Below are 19,458 nucleotides of genomic sequence, written 5' to 3' on the forward strand. Positions count from 1 at the left end.
TAATAAAATACTTCTTGTAGTCAAGTTTATTTTAATATCCTGGGTTTGTAAATACCACTTTTAGAAAGTTAGTATTTACTGACCTGACCATCTCAGTCCGCCTCTGCTGTGTGTATGTGTTCTGCCTGGCAACAGTAGGGAGCAGGGTTGGGGAATCCCCAGAGACAGGTTGGCTGCCAGGTGGTGGGTAGAGAGATTACACCTGGATGGGTGGGAGGAGTACACCTTGACTCTTGAATAGACCTGTGCTCTGCCACCACAAAGCCGGCGCCACCCCCTGTGGGGCGGCTGATGTCTCTGCCCTGCTGCTGAAAGGAAAGAGCAGAGTCACCATAACAAAGTGCTCCAGAACTGGACTGAGCCAGGCCTAGGCCCCCTGGCGCTAAAGAACAAAAGAATCATGGTATAAAAGTAGGAGCCTGGCTCCTAAGAAATCAGAATCCTGTTTACCACAAAGAACCTCTGCCCGACTAGAAGGAGAAGAAGACGCCGGAGGAGCTGGCCTGCTGCTTGCCTTGCTGAGAAAGGAGAGGAAGAGACTTACTGAAAAGACTTTGCTACTTTGTGCTTGAACATTCTCCAAGGGCTTGATCTGAGCTTGCCCCCTGAACTGAACCCCAGGAACAGTGGGTTCTCTGTGCTTCTTGCTCGTCCTCCAATTCGAGCCGTGTGTGCATCCCGCTGGAAAAGAGACTGCGCCCCTCATCGCCCCTCCTAGGGCCGTGACACTCAGAAGCTCGCCTGCCTCCAACCCGTGAGAGCCCCGCTCCGTCCGGAGCCGCTCTCTGTTCCCGGGCCAGGCCGCCTGCATCCCTGTCACCGCCTGCCATTGGAGTGCGCTGAACGCGCTATCACCCCTCCTGCCGGAAGCCGTCCGACGACTGTGATCTACGCCGGGTCACCCAGCTGCACTAACCGTGCCCTGCGACCCCGCTTCGCTATCCCCGGACTTCTCAGGCCGCGCCGCCCCCGCTGTGGAGACCCTCCTGCACCGCCGTGCTAAAGGGTCGCTGGCCGCGCCTGCCTACGTGCCCACACCTGCTGATTGAGGACCCAAGAACACTTCCCAAGCTGAGAGTCGCACCGACCTGTGCCGACTCTCCTAATCACGAAAGAAGTCCAGTATCGGGCTCGGGGCCCGCAACGCCTTATTTCCCCGTTCGCAGGAACCGATCTCTGTGAGTACTGGAACTACGAGTAAAGAGACTACGAACTATCCATTTGAAGCTACGAACAACGAACATTTGCCCGCTGTACAACCTGGTGGCATAGCGAAAACGTTATTGGTCTTGTGATAAGTCTGCTGAGATATATATACCTTATTTTTACATAAAGAAATCGTATTTTTATATATATCCAAGTCTGGTGTCCGTTTCTGGGGGGATTAATGTATTTACTGTGTGTATGATTGTAAGTGCTTAACCAACAACGCCTGAGGAATCGCCTTGGCTGCTCACGCCACGCACCTAGAGGGTGAGCAAGGGTCATTCACAAGGGGTTATCCTGCGCCCTGACGTAGAGGAGAGGGTTCCTGCTTGACACAAGGGCAACCTTGCGCCAATCAGAGATCCCCGACTCTAACATTGTTGGCAGCGGGTGGGATTTCGGATTTGCACTTGTAATTTGCATACAGTGAATTATTAATCACCAGATAGAGAGAGCAGACCAAGTAACGCAGCCACAGGTTTTCATTTTTGAACTTTGTTGAGACATCTGCCATTACTGCAACCATGCCTGGCTCACTCTCTGCTGGAAGAGCGCTCTCTGTGATTTCTGGAATAGATGAGGTGGATTGGGAGAGACTGGAAGGCTACTCGATGGAGCAATTGAAAGGCTACAGTGTAAAATTCCGAGTCCCCCATGCTGGATTCAAGAGGAAGACCCAGTACACCAAGGCGCTGAGAGCCTGGAAGGAGTCAAGAGACCCACGGAATGCGGGGGACATCGTTCCACCCGACAATCTTGAGGAGCCCAGCAGAGTCCGGTCGCCGGAGGAGCTGGCAGACAGGGCCGCAGACAGGGCGCATGCAATGGAGATGGCAAAGTTGGCAGGACAAATGGAAATGGAAAAGCAGAAGTTGGCCCTGGAGGCACAACAACGCCAAATGGATCATGATATCAGATTGAAGGAGTTGGAGCTGAAGGCGAAAAGTTTGGACACCGCTCCTTCTGGTGGCAGCACTCCACCAGTGCAGGTAGAGTCCAAGGTGTACATCCCCAAAGATGTAGTAAAGGAGTATTTTAGAAAGGATGACATAGGGCAGTGGTTTAGAGCCTACGAGGTGGCCATGTCTTCACACCGGGTCCCTGAGAAAGACTGGGGAGCGGGGTTGTGGGGAAGGTTCCTTGCTGAAGGGCGTGACACACTGTTAGATTTACCCTTAGATCTCCAAGCCTCATACACCCATATGAAGGAAGCTTTAATGAACAGGTATGGGTTAACTCCGGAGCTATATAGACAGCGGTTCAGGGAGACGAAGAAGATCCCTGAGAGTACGTATGTGGAGTATGTGACCTTTTTCTGCAGAGCGCTGGATGGTTGGGTGAAGGGTAGCAAAGTGAATGATTATCAAGGGCTGCTTGATTTAATTGCATGGGAGCACTTGTCCAGTCAATGTTTTCCTGAGCTACGCCAGCACCTGATTGATAGCAAGCTGTCCAACCCGAGGAAGCTTGCTGAGGAGGCGGACCGCTGGCTCAGCACCAGGGTCCACAAGGGTCAAGTGGGAGACTCCGCCAAAGGTGGGCAGGGTCCCCAGCAGAAGAGTGGGGGGGACAGGGGTAAACAGAAGGGGTTCCAAAAAGGCCCCCAAAGTAATTCCCAAGGGAACCAGCAGAAGGGTTCTCAGCCTCCCCCACCCCCGCAGCAGAACGGGGCCCCGACAGGTAGACCTGTTCCAAAGGGGCCCTTCAATTGTTATAGGTGTGGTGACCCGGGTCACATTGCCTCTGATCCTAAGTGTCGCCTGTTTGGTAAGACCGCACCCACTGGTGCTCCACCCCGGCAAGTAGCTAGTGTTAACTTTGGGGAGGAGGTAGCAGTCCAGGAGGGTGGGGGTCCCGGGCAGATGACCCTAGTCTCGCTAGGAGACAGTGAGATGGTCCCCGAAACTTACTTGCCCTCTAACACTAAGAAATATGGGCAAGTAGTGACCATCAATGGAAAGAAGGTTGAGGCTCTTAGAGATACAGGAGCCAGCGTGACCTCGGTGAGGCAACACCTGGTGTCTCAAGAGCAGATTGTACCCAATGCCTACTGTAGGGTTGTCAATGCTGACAACATAGAGAGTCGTTGTCCAATGGCTCAAGTTCCCTTTGAGTGGGGGGAGGTCTCTGGTACTCTACAAGTCGCTGTGAGAACTGACATGCCTGTAGACTGTCTGCTAGGGAACGACCTGGAGAGCTCCCCTTGGGAAAAGGTGGAGAAGACCACGCATCTGAGGATGGTGGGTCTGCCCGACTGGGCGTGCGTGACCACCCGGTCCATGGCAGCCAGTAGGGGTGTTGAGAGGGTCCTGGAGCCTGAGGGAGAGGTCCAGGAACCGGCCTTAGGGAGAAGGCGCAGGAGGCGCGGGAAACCGGCCCCCGAAGTTCCCACGGCCCAGGAGGAAGTAGACCCTGAGGGGGATGCTCTGGAGCCTACCGGGGAACAGATTGCCGAACTGGGAGATCTGCCTGAGCTGACCCATTGGCAGCAAGAAGGAGGTCCCTCCAGGGAGGAATTCTGCAGGGAGCAGAAAGAATGCCCTTCTCTCGTGGGTATGCGGCAACAGGCTGCAGACCAGGCCAACGGTGTTCAGGCCAAAACACACTACGTGTACTGGGAGAGTGACCTCCTGTATTCCGAGCCTAAGGCTGCTGAACCTGGGTCAGCCCGTGTGCTGGTGGTACCCCAGAAGTTCAGAACCTTCCTACTGGGGCTGGCTCACGATGTGCCTTTAGCAGGACATTTGGGGATGGACAAGACCTATGACAGGCTTGTCACCCACTTTTACTGGCCCCAAATGCATAAGAATTCAGATTCCTACTGCAGAACCTGTCAGACTTGCCAGGCAAGTGGTAAGAGCGGAGGGAAGCACAAGGCTCCTCTGCAACCTTTCCCTGTGGTCGGTACGCCATTCCAACGAGTGGGTATTGATATTGTGGGGCCTCTGGACCCCAAGACAGCCCTGGGCAACAGGTTCATCCTGGTCTTGGTGGACCATGCCACCCGGTACCCTGAAGCCATCCCTCTGAGGACAGTGACGGCCCCCGTGGTGGGACGGGCACTGATGGGAATTTTCTCCCGAGTGGGATTCCCTCTAGAGGTGGTGAGCGACAGGGGGACCAATTTCATATCCACATATATGAAATCCCTGTGGAAGGAGTGTGGGGTTACGTACAAGTTCACCACTCCTTACCATCCCCAAGGAAATGGGTTGGTTGAGAGATTCAACCGAACCCTCAAAGGCATGATCATGGGCCTGGACGGTCCAATGAGGCGTAAGTGGGACGTCCTCTTGCCATGCCTGCTCTTCGCTTACCGAGAGGTGCCACAGAAGTCTCTAGGGTTCAGCCCCTTTGAGCTTCTGTATGGTCACCCGGTAAGAGGACCTCTGAGTTTGGTGAAGGAAGGCTGGGAGCAATCTCCCAGGAAACCTCCCCAGAATGTATATAGTTACATGCTGGCCTTCCGAAACCAGACTCGGCGTTTCAGGCAACTTGCTGAGGCAAATCTGGAAGCCAGCCAGGAGGAGATGAAGCGGTGGTACGACCGGAATGCCACTCTGGTAGAGCTTCAACCTGGACAAAAGGTGTGGGTCTTCGCCCCAGTGGAGCCGTGTGCACTTCAGGATAAGTGGACAGGTCCATTTGAGGTTGTGGAGCGCAAAAGCCCTATCACCTACTTGGTGGACATGCAGACTCCCAGGAACCCTTTGAGGGTCCTACATGTTAACCGCCTTAAGCCCCACTTAGAGAGGACCGAAGTGGGCATGCTGCTGGCCACTGATGATGGAGTGGAAGAGGAGACCGAGCCTCTTCCTGACCTCTTAGTGGCCTCTGAGAAAGATGGGTCAGTGGATGGAGTTAACCTCTCACCCATCCTGACGCCCGAACAACAGGAAGACTGCCGCCACTTGCTGGGACAATTTTCCGACCGATTCTCCCTGGTTCCTGGTGTCACAGATTGGTGCGTCCATGATGTGGACACAGGAGACAGCTTACCTGTGAAGCACAAGGCTTACAGGGTAACTGACAGGGTCAGAGCTTGCATCAAGGAGGAGGTCTCCAAAATGCTTGCGCTAGGGGTGGTTGAGTCCTCCAGCAGTCCTTGGTCCAGCCCCGTGGTCTTGGTCCCAAAGGCTGCTGCGCCGGGAGCCACACCTGAACTCCGGTTCTGTGTGGACTACAGAGGACTCAATTCAGTCACGAAGACTGACGCGCACCCCATCCCCAGAGCTGATGAGCTCATTGATCGGCTGGGGGCTGCCCGGTTCCTCAGTACGTTTGATTTAACGTCTGGGTACTGGCAGATCGCCTTGACCGATGGGGCCAAAGAGAGGTCAGCATTCTCTACACCAGATGGGCACTTCCAGTTCCGAGTCATGCCATTTGGGATGAAGAATGCCCCTGCCACCTTTCAGAGGTTGGTCAACCAGGTACTGGTTGGGCTGGATGCGTTCAGTGCCGCCTACCTGGATGACATCGCAGTGTTCAGTGCCACCTGGCCTGAACACCTGCGCCACCTCTGGGAAGTGTTGATGGCGCTGCGCCGAGCAGGCCTCACGATCAAGGCAAGCAAGTGCCAGATCGGGCAGGGTTCCGTGGTGTACTTGGGACACCAAGTGGGGAGTGGCAAGGTGGCACCCTTGCAACCCAAAATTGAAACCATCCTGGCTTGGGAAACCCCCAAGACGCAGACCGCAGTGAGGGCCTTCCTGGGGCTCACTGGGTACTACAGGAGGTTTGTCAAGGGCTATGGAACGATCGTTGCCCCCTTGACAGAGCTGACTTCGAAAAAGCAGCCCAGGAACGTGATTTGGACTGACACCTGTCAGAAAGCTTTCGACACCCTGAAGACGGCCATGTGCACGGCGCCCGTGCTCTTGGCCCCTGACTTCTCCAAGGAATTCCTAGTGCAGACAGACGCTTCAGAGCATGGTGTGGGGGCTGTTCTTTCACAGATGACTGAGGAGGGCTGGGACCAACCCGTAGCCTTCATCAGTAGGAGGTTACTTCCACGGGAAAGTAGGTGGAGTGCAATTGAGCGAGAAGCATTTGCTGTGGTCTGGGCGCTGAAGAAGCTAAGACCCTACTTGTTTGGGTCTCACTTCCGGGTTCAGACGGACCACAGGCCCCTCAGATGGTTGATGCAAATGAGGGGTGAAAACCCGAAGCTGTTGAGGTGGTCCATCTCCCTACAGGGTATGGACTTTACGGTGGAACACCGTCCTGGTACAGATCACGCCAACGCTGACGGTCTGTCCAGGTATTTCCGCCTTAGTGACGAGGAACCCCCTGGGCAAGGGTAGTTCTCCCCACATTTCAGCTGGAGGGGACACGTGTTAGACCTGGCACCTTGGCGTGAGTTTCCCTTCCACTTTTTGATGGTGTGCCTCGACTGTTTTGCTGGTGTTGTCCGCTCAGGGCACTGCGCCACGGCTAATCCGTGCCGCAGTGCAAGGGCTCCCGAGGTAAAGTGTACCTGTAATTGATGTCCATGATTGGTTTATTGGATTCACTGTCAGTCCCCAGTAAAGTGCACCAGGGGTGCCAGGGCTCGTGAATGCCAATGCCGCTGGTGGGCTTGCAGCGCTGGTTGCGCCACCCACAGAAGCGGCCTTGTAAGATGTGTCTAGGGTCTGCCACCGCAGACCCTGTGCGCGGTCCGGGACCGTCGCGCTGACTGCGCCAGTGCCCCCACTTGCCAGTCCCTAAACCTTCCCTTACCTACATATTAGCCACCCCTCTGGTAGGCCCACGGGCAGGGTGCATTGTAGGCATAAGGTAAGACATGCCCTGGTGTGTGTGGCCTGTCTTAGTAGTGAATTACAGCCCTTGTCGTTTTTCACTATTGAAGGCTACCTGCTCTCCATAGGCCAGAATGGGCTGCCGGGATCACGCCAACGCCGTGACCCCAGTGGACTCAGAGAGCATGGTAGAAGTGTCAAGTTTAGGATGCCTGAACTCAGAATAATAAAATACTTCTTGTAGTCAAGTTTATTTTAATATCCTGGGTTTGTAAATACCACTTTTAGAAAGTTAGTATTTACTGACCTGACCATCTCAGTCCGCCTCTGCTGTGTGTATGTGTTCTGCCTGGCAACAGTAGGGAGCAGGGTTGGGGAATCCCCAGAGACAGGTTGGCTGCCAGGTGGTGGGTAGAGAGATTGCACCTGGATGGGTGGGAGGAGTACACCTTGACTCTTGAATAGACCTGTGCTCTGCCACCACAAAGCCGGCGCCACCCCCTGTGGGGCGGCTGATGTCTCTGCCCTGCTGCTGAAAGGAAAGAGCAGAGTCACCATAACAAAGTGCTCCAGAACTGGACTGAGCCAGGCCTAGGCCCCCTGGCGCTAAAGAACAAAAGAATCATGGTATAAAAGTAGGAGCCTGGCTCCTAAGAAATCAGAATCCTGTTTACCACAAAGAACCTCTGCCCGACTAGAAGGAGAAGAAGACGCCGGAGGAGCTGGCCTGCTGCTTGCCTTGCTGAGAAAGGAGAGGAAGAGACTTACTGAAAAGACTTTGCTACTTTGTGCTTGAACATTCTCCAAGGGCTTGATCTGAGCTTGCCCCCTGAACTGAACCCCAGGAACAGTGGGTTCTCTGTGCTTCTTGCTCGTCCTCCAATTCGAGCCGTGTGTGCATCCCGCTGGAAAAGAGACTGCGCCCCTCATCGCCCCTCCTAGGGCCGTGACACTCAGAAGCTCGCCTGCCTCCAACCCGTGAGAGCCCCGCTCCGTCCGGAGCCGCTCTCTGTTCCCGGGCCAGGCCGCCTGCATCCCTGTCACCGCCTGCCATTGGAGTGCGCTGAACGCGCTATCACCCCTCCTGCCGGAAGCCGTCCGACGACTGTGATCTACGCCGGGTCACCCAGCTGCACTAACCGTGCCCTGCGACCCCGCTTCGCTATCCCCGGACTTCTCAGGCCGCGCCGCCCCCGCTGTGGAGACCCTCCTGCACCGCCGTGCTAAAGGGTCGCTGGCCGCGCCTGCCTACGTGCCCACACCTGCTGATTGAGGACCCAAGAACACTTCCCAAGCTGAGAGTCGCACCGATCTGTGCCGACTCTCCTAATCACGAAAGAAGTCCAGTATCGGGCTCGGGGCCCGCAACGCCTTATTTCCCCGTTCGCAGGAACCGATCTCTGTGAGTACTGGAACTACGAGTAAAGAGACTACGAACTATCCATTTGAAGCTACGAACAACGAACATTTGCCCGCTGTACAACCTGGTGGCATAGCGAAAACGTTATTGGTCTTGTGATAAGTCTGCTGAGATATATATACCTTATTTTTACATAAAGAAATCGTATTTTTATATATATCCAAGTCTGGTGTCCGTTTCTGGGGGGATTAATGTATTTACTGTGTGTATGATTGTAAGTGCTTAACCAACAACGCCTGAGGAATCGCCTTGGCTGCTCACGCCACGCACCTAGAGGGTGAGCAAGGGTCATTCGCGAGGGGTTATCCTGCGCCCTGACGTGGAGGAGAGGGTTCCTGCTTGACACAAGGTCAACCTTGCGCCAACCAGAGATCCCCGACTCTAACAGGGACCAACTGAAATGGGCAAAGGGCAAGAAACTGGATTGCGAACAGGGGCGCCAGAAAATCCTACGGAGACATTCGTTAAGCCAGACAAAGGTGCCCCAGGGAGTTTAGAATGAATGATAGAACTTCTCATTGATCCAGTATCCAGAAGAAATGGCTCTGAAACACCCATTGTAGTGACGTTAACATAAGGTCCATTTTGATCTACTGGGATTGGCACAACTCCCTTACTTTGTCCATGGTTGTCCTAGTTAGCATGAAGACTTTCATTCTCGCCTTCAACATAATGGTCTTCATTGTAATATTGTGCAGACCTCACAGTTTGCTGATCAAAGTAGTTCACGGAATTGGGAGAAGGAAGGGCACGCTGTGCTTGAGTCAACACACCTCGACCTCTACCTCTATTTGCTGACTGGAGGCCAGCACAACCTCGTGGAGCAGATAACGCTCCATTGCGCTGCAATAAAACCGGACAACTATTCTTAAAATGACCTTCCTCTCTACAATAGGCACATTGATTAGGACCTAACAAAGGTCGCGGATTGTATGGCTCAGGTTTTTGATACAACCTCTGAAACTGCGGGGGCTGCTGAATTTGAGGCTGAGCATAACGTGGCGGATAGGCTTGTTGCAAGAGAACCTTTGTCTTCAATTCTTTTGTCTTTTTCTCTTGCTTTTCTCTTTCTTCTTTGTCCCTAATCTCATAATATTGCGCAGTAGCCAATATCTGAGCTGAAGAAGAAACAGCCCATGAACTTTCTGAATCTTTTCATTTGTGTGACAGCTCGGGAAGCAAATTGAATACAAATTTGTCCACGAATAATCGCTGTCCACCCTCTGTAGCCATGTCTTGACCACTGTGGTCGATAAATGTCTCCTCGAAACGAGTAAAGAAGTCAGAGACACTTTCATCTTTCTTTTGTTTGCATGCTGCTAGTTTATCCCAGTTAACTCTCAGTGCAGGCATTATAGTTTTCATTAACGTAATGATTCTACCAGGAAGTTCCGATATCAGAGCGTCAGGCTTTGCGCCACCTACTTGGTCTCTATCTGTATTAGTTATAACATCCCAAGTAGCACCTAGTTCCTGCGCATGATCCTCTCTACGAATCTTAGCCCATATTGTCTGTGGGACTACATTTCCCATTAGCATGTCGATATCTGCTAGGTTCATAGTGCAGGCGTCAACTCTCTGCGATAATTCTTTATAATAACCTGCAGGGTTCTTACGAGGATCTGGTAGAGTCTGCTTAAGAGCCAAAACTTCAGATCTCTTCCAAGGGACATGTACCCATATACGTTGGAAATGGGCAGGGATAGGTGCATTACCACCTATTCCCACAACCTCTTCCTTCCATACTGGAGGAACCTCTCTCATAGGATAATTTTTCGACGTCAGTTTAACCGACGGATCAGAATCAAGGAAAATTTGAGAGAACAATAAGGATCTATAAGAGATACGCGTCCTTACGGCTTCCTCAACCTTAGAACCTACAATAAGTCCTTTTTCAAAATCAGTCTCAACATTTAACAGATCTTGTGGGATCGGACTCAAACTCACATCGTGCCATTCTTTAATAAGAATGTCGCACATTACATTGAAAGCGTATCTTTGCGTAGGCGCATTCCATTGCAAGAAGGTAGGCATAATATCAAGCACACTGTATTGTGGACCCTTCTTGATCCATTTTCGTGCAAGAGAGTCTAACTTCTCTCGTTCCTCGAAATCTGGGAACTGACTACGAGATTGTCTTCGAACAAAAGCCAGAGACACATTTAAAGCTCCAAAGAAAGGAGATAGAATACCAGTGACTGTGTCTGTGAGACGCTTACGCACAGACGGTGAATTAGACATAAGAATTGGAGACAGAGTATTAGGGGAACTAACAGGAGAAGAATGGATAACTGCAGGAGGAGCAGAAGGCAAAGGAGATCTAAGATCAGGAGATGAGGGCAAAGAAGTTGAAACTAACGGTAAAACCGGCAAGGGCGGTAATACTGGAGGAGGCAAATGTGGAAGAGCCGGAACAGGCGGAAGTACCACTGGCGGCTGAACAGGCTGTAATGGCTGAGGTACATTGGCATTTTGCGCATAGGGCGGAGGCAACCTTAATAAATGGGACATTAGGGGACCTTCTTCTATATCTTTCTTATTATCAGAAGGAGAAACAGGCAACATCGGATAGCATTTATCTATCGCCATACGATGCTGTCTTTCTGAAATTTCAGTCGCATTATCAATTTCATCATCTTTGAACTGTTGGGCAGCCTGTATAATTGTCATACCCTGTGCTTTCCTATCTCGTTTTGCTTGTTTAATTTCTTTCTGTTTGGCTTCCTTACGCCAAAGGCGGAAAGAGTCAAACATTGCCGGCCGGGCTTTTCTTTTGAATAAAACTGCTTCTAAATTATCTAGCACATCAGGATCAAAACTACCATTTTCTGGCCATTTGAGAACACCATCTTTCTTCGTGTATCGAGTCCATGTCTCGTTAAAGGCAATGGGGCCGATACCATGTTTTGAATAGAGCTCATATGTGGGGGTTCCAACCGAAGCAATCGGACAAGAGTCCTCAAGTCGGGAATCCCTATTACAACCAAGGCAACAAATTCTTCCAAACTTAGTTAGACCAGGCATCTCGAGATGTCTCCGGACTGTTTACAAACTTCAAGGGAGTAAAACTCAGTTTACGCAGCACAAATGCACTTACCCTCGGCTTTATCTTTTGCAAAAGATAAATCTAAGAACCCAAGGAAATCAATCAAAGAACAAAACTTGTGGGCGCGACCCACGAAAATACTTAACTAAGGACGTCTTCTTCCACCAACAGAGGCCCTTCTATCGTCTCGCCTTACCATACAACATCAAAGGAAGGGCCAAAGCAGGGCGGCAGTCAGGGCAGCAGTCATCAGTAGCCGTCAGGAAGGAGTAACCGCGCTGCAAAAGACCTTCGGACCACTTTCGACATACAGGGGCCGCTTAGTGTGGCTCGCGAACCCTCCGGAATTTTCTTGCGGGGTTCCTCACAACCTTTGAGCAGAACCGGTACCACTGAAGCCGCCCCACGTTGGGCGCCAGTTGAAGAACCAGAACCTTTTGGACCTGGCGGCGCAGGGTACGGCCGAAGTCTCCGGAGTTCTCCTGCTTCGCTACACAGAGACACGGGACACTCTGTCGGCGTTAGAAGATCAGATTTATTTAGCTGCAGCTAGTACAGTTATCCTAGAAGTACACAAAGTAGGTTCTCAGGAGACTGCCACTTCACTCTGTGGCGCATCAGGTTTTATACCATACAATGTTATAATTATTAGTAAAATACACTCCCAGAGCATACAAGAAAGAGCTAATAATGAAAGTTGGAAAACAAGGTGGAACCAATAGGAAAAGTTTGAAAACAAAGTGTCAGATGACTCGAAGAGACCTCTCCTCCAACTATGTTTGTCACCCCACCCTCAAACTAATACATTAACAGATTCATAACTAACTTGCAGGTGGCGAGATACGTTTGTGTGTGTTGGAGGACAGTCGTGAAACGAGAGAATGCTAGCAGGAGACAGTGAAGGCCAGTCGATAAGATAAGGTCAGGAAAGAATAGTGTGAGCCAACAGATAGTTGAGATGCGGATTAGAAAAGCCAGACAGGGATTAGTGTACTCGGCTAGTTCTAACGCCAGCTTTGCAAATAGAGGCCGAGGGCGTATTTCGACACCAGGCTACAGAAAAAGCAGAATAGACTTTGTTCGCCGTGCTGCCTGAGTGATGGCAACACAAAATGGCGGCGGGCCACAAAATGGAGGGACGATTCGATCGTGATCGAAAATCGAAGTTCCTCAGGTCCATTGTGTCTGGTTAAGGAAGGATGGGAGTTACCTCTCAAGCCCCCCAAACAGGGACATAGTGGACTATGTACTTGGTCTCCGCTCCAGGATGGCTGAGTATATGAAAAAGGCAACCAAAAACCTTGAGGCTAGCCAGGAACTGCAAAAAGCCTGGCATGATCAAAAGACTGTACTGACTGTTTACCAGCCAGGACAGAAAGTGTGGGTGTTGGAGCCTGTGGCCCTGGCAGCCCTCCAGGACAAATGGAGTGGCCCCCATAAAATTGATGAACAGAAAGGAGAGGTTACCTACTTGGTAGACCTTGGAACCCCTAGGAGTCCCCATAGGGTACTTCATGTCAACAGACTGAAACCATACGTTGACAGAGCAGACATGGGCTTGCTCATGGCTACTGATGAAGGACAGGAGGAACAGAGTGACCCACTCCCTGACCTGCTTTCGCAGAACCCTGATGATGGGTCAGTTGATGGTGTAGCCTTGCCAGGTATCCTCACTGCCCAGCAGCAAACTGACTGCAGACACCTTCTCAGCCAGTTCAGACATATGTTTTCCCTGACTCCATGTCAGACCACCTGGTGCACTCATGAAGTGGACACTGGGGACAGTCTGCCTGTGAAGAATAAGATCTACAGGCAACCTGACCATGTCAGTGACTGTATAAGGACAGAAGTCCAAAAGATGTTGGCTTTGGGAGTGATTGAACTCTCAGTTAGCCCTTGGGCTAGTCCAGTAGTCCTGGTACCTAAACCTCACACCACAGATGGCAGGAGAGAAATGAGGTTTTGTGTATACTCAAGGGGTCTAAATGCAGTCAAAAGGACTGATGCCCATCTCATCACCAGGGCAGATGAGCTAATAGATACTTTGGCATCAGCCAAGCTTCTAAGCACATTTGACCTGACAGCTGGCTCCTGGCAGATCAGACTAGCTGATGATGCAAAGACAGCATTTTCTACCTCTAGTGGGCACTATCAGCTTGTGGTAATGCCCTTTGGTTTGAAGAATGCACCTGCCACTTTCCAAAGGTTGGTGAATCAAGTCCTTACAGGCCTGGACGACTATGGTGCAGCATATCTAGATGATATTGCTGTCTTTAGCTCCACCTGAGAGGATCACATGGTCCACCTGAGGAATGTTTTGGAGGCCCTGAAAAAAGCAGACCTAACTATCAAGGCTACTAAGTGCCAGATAGGGCAGAGTCAGGTTGTGTACCTGGGCCACCTTGAAAGTGGAGGCCAGGTTCAACCACTACAGAGCAAAATCCAGACCAACATGGACTGGGTTGCTCTAACTACCCAGACTCAGGTTAGAGCCGTCTTAGGCCTGACTGGGTACTATAGGAGATTTGTCAAGGGGCATGGATCAATAGTGACACCCCTGAATGACTTAACTTCTAAAAAGATGCCCAAAAAGGTTCAGTGGACAGCTACCTGTTAAAAGGCATTTGATGACCTGAAGCAGGTCATGTGCACTGCTCCCATTCTGCAGAGTCCTGACTACTCCAAGAAGTTCATTGTCCAAACAGATGCATCTGAATTGGGGGTAGGGGCTGTACTGTCACAATTGAATGATGAAAGTCAGGATCAGCCAGTAGCTTTCATAAGCAGGAGGCTGACCCCTAGAGAGAAACGTTGGTCAGCCATTGAGAGGGAGGCGTTTGCTGTGGTTTGGGCTCTGAAGAAGTTGAGGCCATACTTGTTTGGTACTCACTTCCTTGTTCAGACAGACCATAAGCCCGTCTTATGGCTAAAACAAATGAAGGGTGAAAACCCCAAACTGCTTAGGTGGTCCATTTCCCTACAGGGGATGGACTTTACAGTGGAACATAGACCTGGGAGTAACCCTGCCAATGCAGATGGACTCTCTAGGTATTTCCTCTTAGAACATGAAGACTCAACTGGTCAAGGCTAGTTTAATGTCCCTGTGTTTGGGGGGGGGGGGGTTGTGTAGGAGAATAGGATCTGCTTCACATGGGTACCCCCACTTTTTGCTGGTGTTTCACTGTTTTTCGACCTTAGTCTGGCTGTGGCCGTGCTAATCAGGACCCCAGCCTAGCTGCTTCCTCTCTAAAATGGTTTCCATGTACATTAGGTACATTTCTAATTGGATTCTGGAGTGCCTTATAAGCCCCTAGTATATGGTATACTATGTACCTAGGGCATAGGTACCTCAGAGGCATACCAGGGGCTGAAGCATGTATTATGCCACCCCTGGGAAGCACTCCAAAAGGTCTGCTACTGCAGCCTTGGTAAGGTGGTGGTATAGACTACCTATATCACTACCCTTGCACACACAGATAAAACCTATGAGTCACTCCTATGGCAGGCCTTAACAATCCTGAAGGCAGAGTGCTTGGTTTTTATGTGAGAGGGTGCCCCTGCATGAGCAGAGCCCCTCTCCCTCTGCAGCGTTCAGAGTACCTCCTCTGATGCTGTTTGTGGTGCAGCCTGACCATATACTCTTAAGTGCATTATAACCTCGCGGTAAATGCTAACTTTGGGATGGCTGCACATAAACATGTTATGTTTGGTGTCAAACGCTTTGGAATACTACCCCCCCCCCGCCAGTTCTGGCAGCAGGGGAAGCATTCCACCCTTCTAGAGGGAGAGACATGTTCACACTGGTCTAACCCGGTAGAACTTTCTACAGCCCTGGCATCACAAAATGGATGCCTCTGCCAATAGGTTTCCTGTCCGAGGGAGGTGTAACCACCTCCCCAGACAGGCCGATGTGTAATGTGGCTGGGCGGGAGCACTTTCTGGTGCTTTGAAGTCCTGCACTGGGGGTACACTTGGTGTCCCTGTGCATAGTCCAGTTCAAACCAGTTGCCGGGGCTACCTGCCCCTGCTCTGGCATGAAACTGGACAAAGGAAATGGGTGTAACCACCCCTCTTTCCAAACCCTCCCATAGGTGGGTCCCTAGAGTATGTCCAACCCCCAAACTTGGTATCAGTATGGGAACCCAGTCCTTGAGACTTTAGATTACCCTGGACAACACTATGCAATATATATCCTGGACCTTCGACGTTCTACTTTGCTTAGAAGACTGAAGAAATCTCCGTTGGGGTCAAGGAGTGACTTCCCTGCTTGGCAGGCACCAAAGAAGCAACTGACCGGTCTGCATCGCTGAAGCTCCCGCTGGATGCCGAAGTCTTTGCATCACCAGAGGTGGATTTCCAGACTTCCCTGAGGCTACCCTGAGTCCCCAGCAAAGCTAAGGCCCGTGGCTATCGTGAGTGACATGAAACCGAGACCCCTGGACACCGTGATCTTTTTCAGCTCCATCATCTTCTTGGTCTTCCTCGAAGTTGTGCTTTGGGCTCCCAGTAGCCGCAGCCTTGAGCATGTCCTGCACTGAAGATTTCTGGCCTCCACTCCACGAGTGACCCGTGGGCTAGTTTCCAGTGCGACCGCTCGAGGTTCCTTTGCAATCGCTAGTTCATTGGCTAGTGGGTCCCCACGAAGGCAACTCCTCTTCTGATTGGGCTTTCCTGGTTTCCCCAGACGTGCCATGACTTACCCTTGCTGGGTCTGCACCGCCGTCCTTTCTCTGATTCCAAGTGACTTGCCATTGCCAAGGTTTGTTGGGTCCAATGTGGTCACCGATACGACAGCACTCAACAAACTTTGTGGGGCACCTCCTGGACCTCGTGGCTGAAGATTCAAGACACCCATCAACTCACCTGAAGCACCCGACATCTGTGGGCATTGGTCTATCGTGCCCTTGGTCACTGGTAAGTTTCCCAGACTCTGTCCCCTCTGCTTTCAAGTTCCTTCCATCCTAGATCCAGGCATGGATTGCTTCGGACACTTCTTCTCTTCACGACAGTAGCACTTCTTTGCCAGCTTCCATTGAAATCGGCGACGCGACCCGACACCAAAAGACACCTATGCACCCGGCTTCCCTGGGTGAGGTAACACGAGTACGCCTGTGCTCCTGTGGGTGCTAGCCCAAGAACTTCCTAAGTCCAAAAGGGTTTGGTCCTGACTCATTTCTAAGTATCCCTAATCTTTAAATTTCCAATCGCGACATTGCCCATGGAAGCTAACGGGAACCCGCGGCTGTGTTCACACACTGCACAAGGCCCCCGTGGGTCCCCTGTGTCACTACCTTGGGTGGTTCCTTGGGGTCCCAGTGATTCTACAGGCTCTAGGCCTGGTGTCTAGTTCAGTCGTGGTTCTTATACCACTTTATTGGTATATGGTTTGGTACGCCCCTAGGGCCCAAATGTGTGTTCGTGCTATTACAGTTGATTGCTAACTTGTAACTTAAGTACTCCGAACTCCAGTCTCATAAAGAGACTACAGGGGTGTGTTTTATCTTAAATACATATATTCTAAATATATACCTGGTGTGGTTGTCCTTTCATTTGGTCATTCAAGAGATTATAGACTGGTAAAACAAGCTGCTTTACATTCCTTCAAGACTTAGCCTGAAGGCTGCTCTCCATAGCTACCACTAGGATAGCTTTCAATAAGTAGTGGACAGCATATATCAGGCCAACTTATCACACTTATGCATACCCCTCGGTGCCCTTACATACTTGGCAATGATCAAAAGTTGTAATCACTGCAGAGCATGCGAGGACGCCGAGTGGTATAGAGTATTTTCTACATTCGGAATCCACAGCATACCACTCGGTGCCCTTACATATGCTGCAATGATTAAAAGTTGTCATCTTCATAGAGCATGCACAGGCGTCGAGTGGTATCCAGTGGTGTCTAGACACGGGGTGAGCGGGAGCAGGCACTCTACATTTGGAAACTTATGCATACCCCTCGGTGCCCTTACATACGCTGCAGTGATTAAAAGTTGTAATCACTGCAGAGCATGCGCGGATTGGAGTGTTATAGAGAGGGTTCTACATTTGTAATCCACTTCATACCACTCGATGCCCTTTCATACGCTGCAGTGATTAAAAGTTGCAATCTTTGAAGAGCATGCGAGGACGCCGAGTGGTTACAGTGGTTTCTACATTCGGAATCCACTTCATACCCCTCGGTGCCCTTACATACACTGCAATGATTAAAAGTTGTAATCACTGCAGAGCATGCTAGGACGTCGAGTGGTTACAGTGGTTTCTACATTTGTAATCCACTTCATACCCCTCGGTGCCCTTACATACGCTGCAGTGATTAAATGTATCTAAGCACGGCAGCAAGAGGGAGCACATTTGGCGTTGCTATATTCTTAGGCAAACTACATCCTCAGAACCAGTTTTTGGGTGTGAGGGAGCATATTCCGCTCAGAACATAGCGCCACTTCCCCACTACACCCTGTTGCGGAATTCTGTGGAATCTGGAAGAATTGAATGTAATTCTGACTCATTCCGCGGATTAAAAAACGGAGAATTCCACCCACACCTAGTTAGCCATACCAGCATGTACTGCACATCTCAAGTCAGCCTGTACTACACAACACATCACATGTCAGCCTGTGCTATACTGTTAGTAGCTGTACATCTCATATCAGCCTCTGCTGTGCATCATGTCAACCTGCACTGCTCATCATATGTCAACCTATACCAGACTGTCAGCAGCTATACATCACATGCCAGCCTGTCATGTACATCACATGGCAGCTGTAGTGCACATGTCAAGCTGTACTGCTCATCTCAAGTCAGCCTCTACTATACATCACATGCCAGCCTGTACTGCACATCACACATCAGCCTGTCATGTACATCACATGTTTTCCTATAGTGCACATCTAATCAGTGTGTACTAGAGTGCCAGGAGCTGTGCATTACATGCCAGCCTGTACTGCACATCACACATCAGCATGTCATGTACATTGCATGTCAGCCTGTGGTGTATGTCATCTGTCAGCCTGTTCTGTATGTCACATTTCAGCCTGCATGGAATATCATCTGTGTGTCTCATGTCATGTACTGAGCTATGAGCAACTGTTAGCATATGTTACTTTGTACTGTATGTAACAAGTCAGAATGCAGTGTGTCACCTGTCTGCATTTACTGCATGTCACATGTCATTCTGTACAGTTATCATGTCATCCTGTACTGTAAACACTTGTCAACCTGTACGGCATGTCACCTGTCACCTGTCAGCCTTTACTGCATGCCACCTGTCAGCCTATACGGCATGTCACCTGTCAGCATGTACCGCATGTCACCTGTCAGCCTGTACTGCATGCCACCTATCAGTCTGTATTGTATGTCACCTGTCAATCTGTACTGCATGTCACCTGTCAGCTTGTACTGCATGCCACCTGCCGGCTTGTACTGCATGTCACTTGTCAGCCTGTACTGCATGGCGCCTGCCGGCTTGTACTGCATGCCACCTGTCAGCCTGTACTGCATTCCACCTGTCAGCCTGTACCGCATGTCACCTGTCAGTCTGTACTGCATGCCACCTGTCAGCTTGTACTGCATGTCACCTGTCATCCTGTACTACATGCCAACTGTCATCCAGTACTACATGCCACCTGCCTGCCTGTACTGCATGCCACTTGTCAGCTTGTACTGCATGTCACCTGTCAGTCTGTGCTGCATGCTCCCTGTAAGCCTGTACTTTATGTCACCTTTCAGCCTGTACTGCATGTCACCTGTCAGCCTTTACTGCATGTCACCTGTAAGCCTGTACTGCATGTCACCTGTCAGCTTGTACTGCATGTCACCTGTCATCCTACCTGTCAGCCTGCACTGCATGCCACCTATCAGCCTGCACTGCATGGCACCTATCAGCCTGCACTGCATGGCACCCTGGGATGTGACCCTGGGGTCCATGTGTGTGACACTGCATGCGCTGCATCCAATCAGCAGAGCAGTCCCAGAGGTGCAGTGCACAGTGTGGTGCTCTCCTGCCTGGAGCAGACCTGGGGTTACCAGGCTTGCTCATAGCT

At 51.0% G+C, this 19,458-nt stretch overlaps 1 protein-coding gene across 2 annotated transcripts in view; it reads left to right on the plus strand.

Annotated features, from left to right (window-relative positions):
* LOC146788707 (NXPE family member 4-like) overlaps positions 1-19,458 on the plus strand; it is a 652,915-nt gene that overhangs the window by 467,555 nt on the left and 165,902 nt on the right. The window lies entirely within an intron of this gene.

Source organism: Triturus cristatus, chromosome 10 (assembly GCF_964204655.1).
Source record: "Triturus cristatus chromosome 10, aTriCri1.1, whole genome shotgun sequence".
Taxonomy (NCBI): Eukaryota; Metazoa; Chordata; class Amphibia; order Caudata; family Salamandridae; genus Triturus; species Triturus cristatus.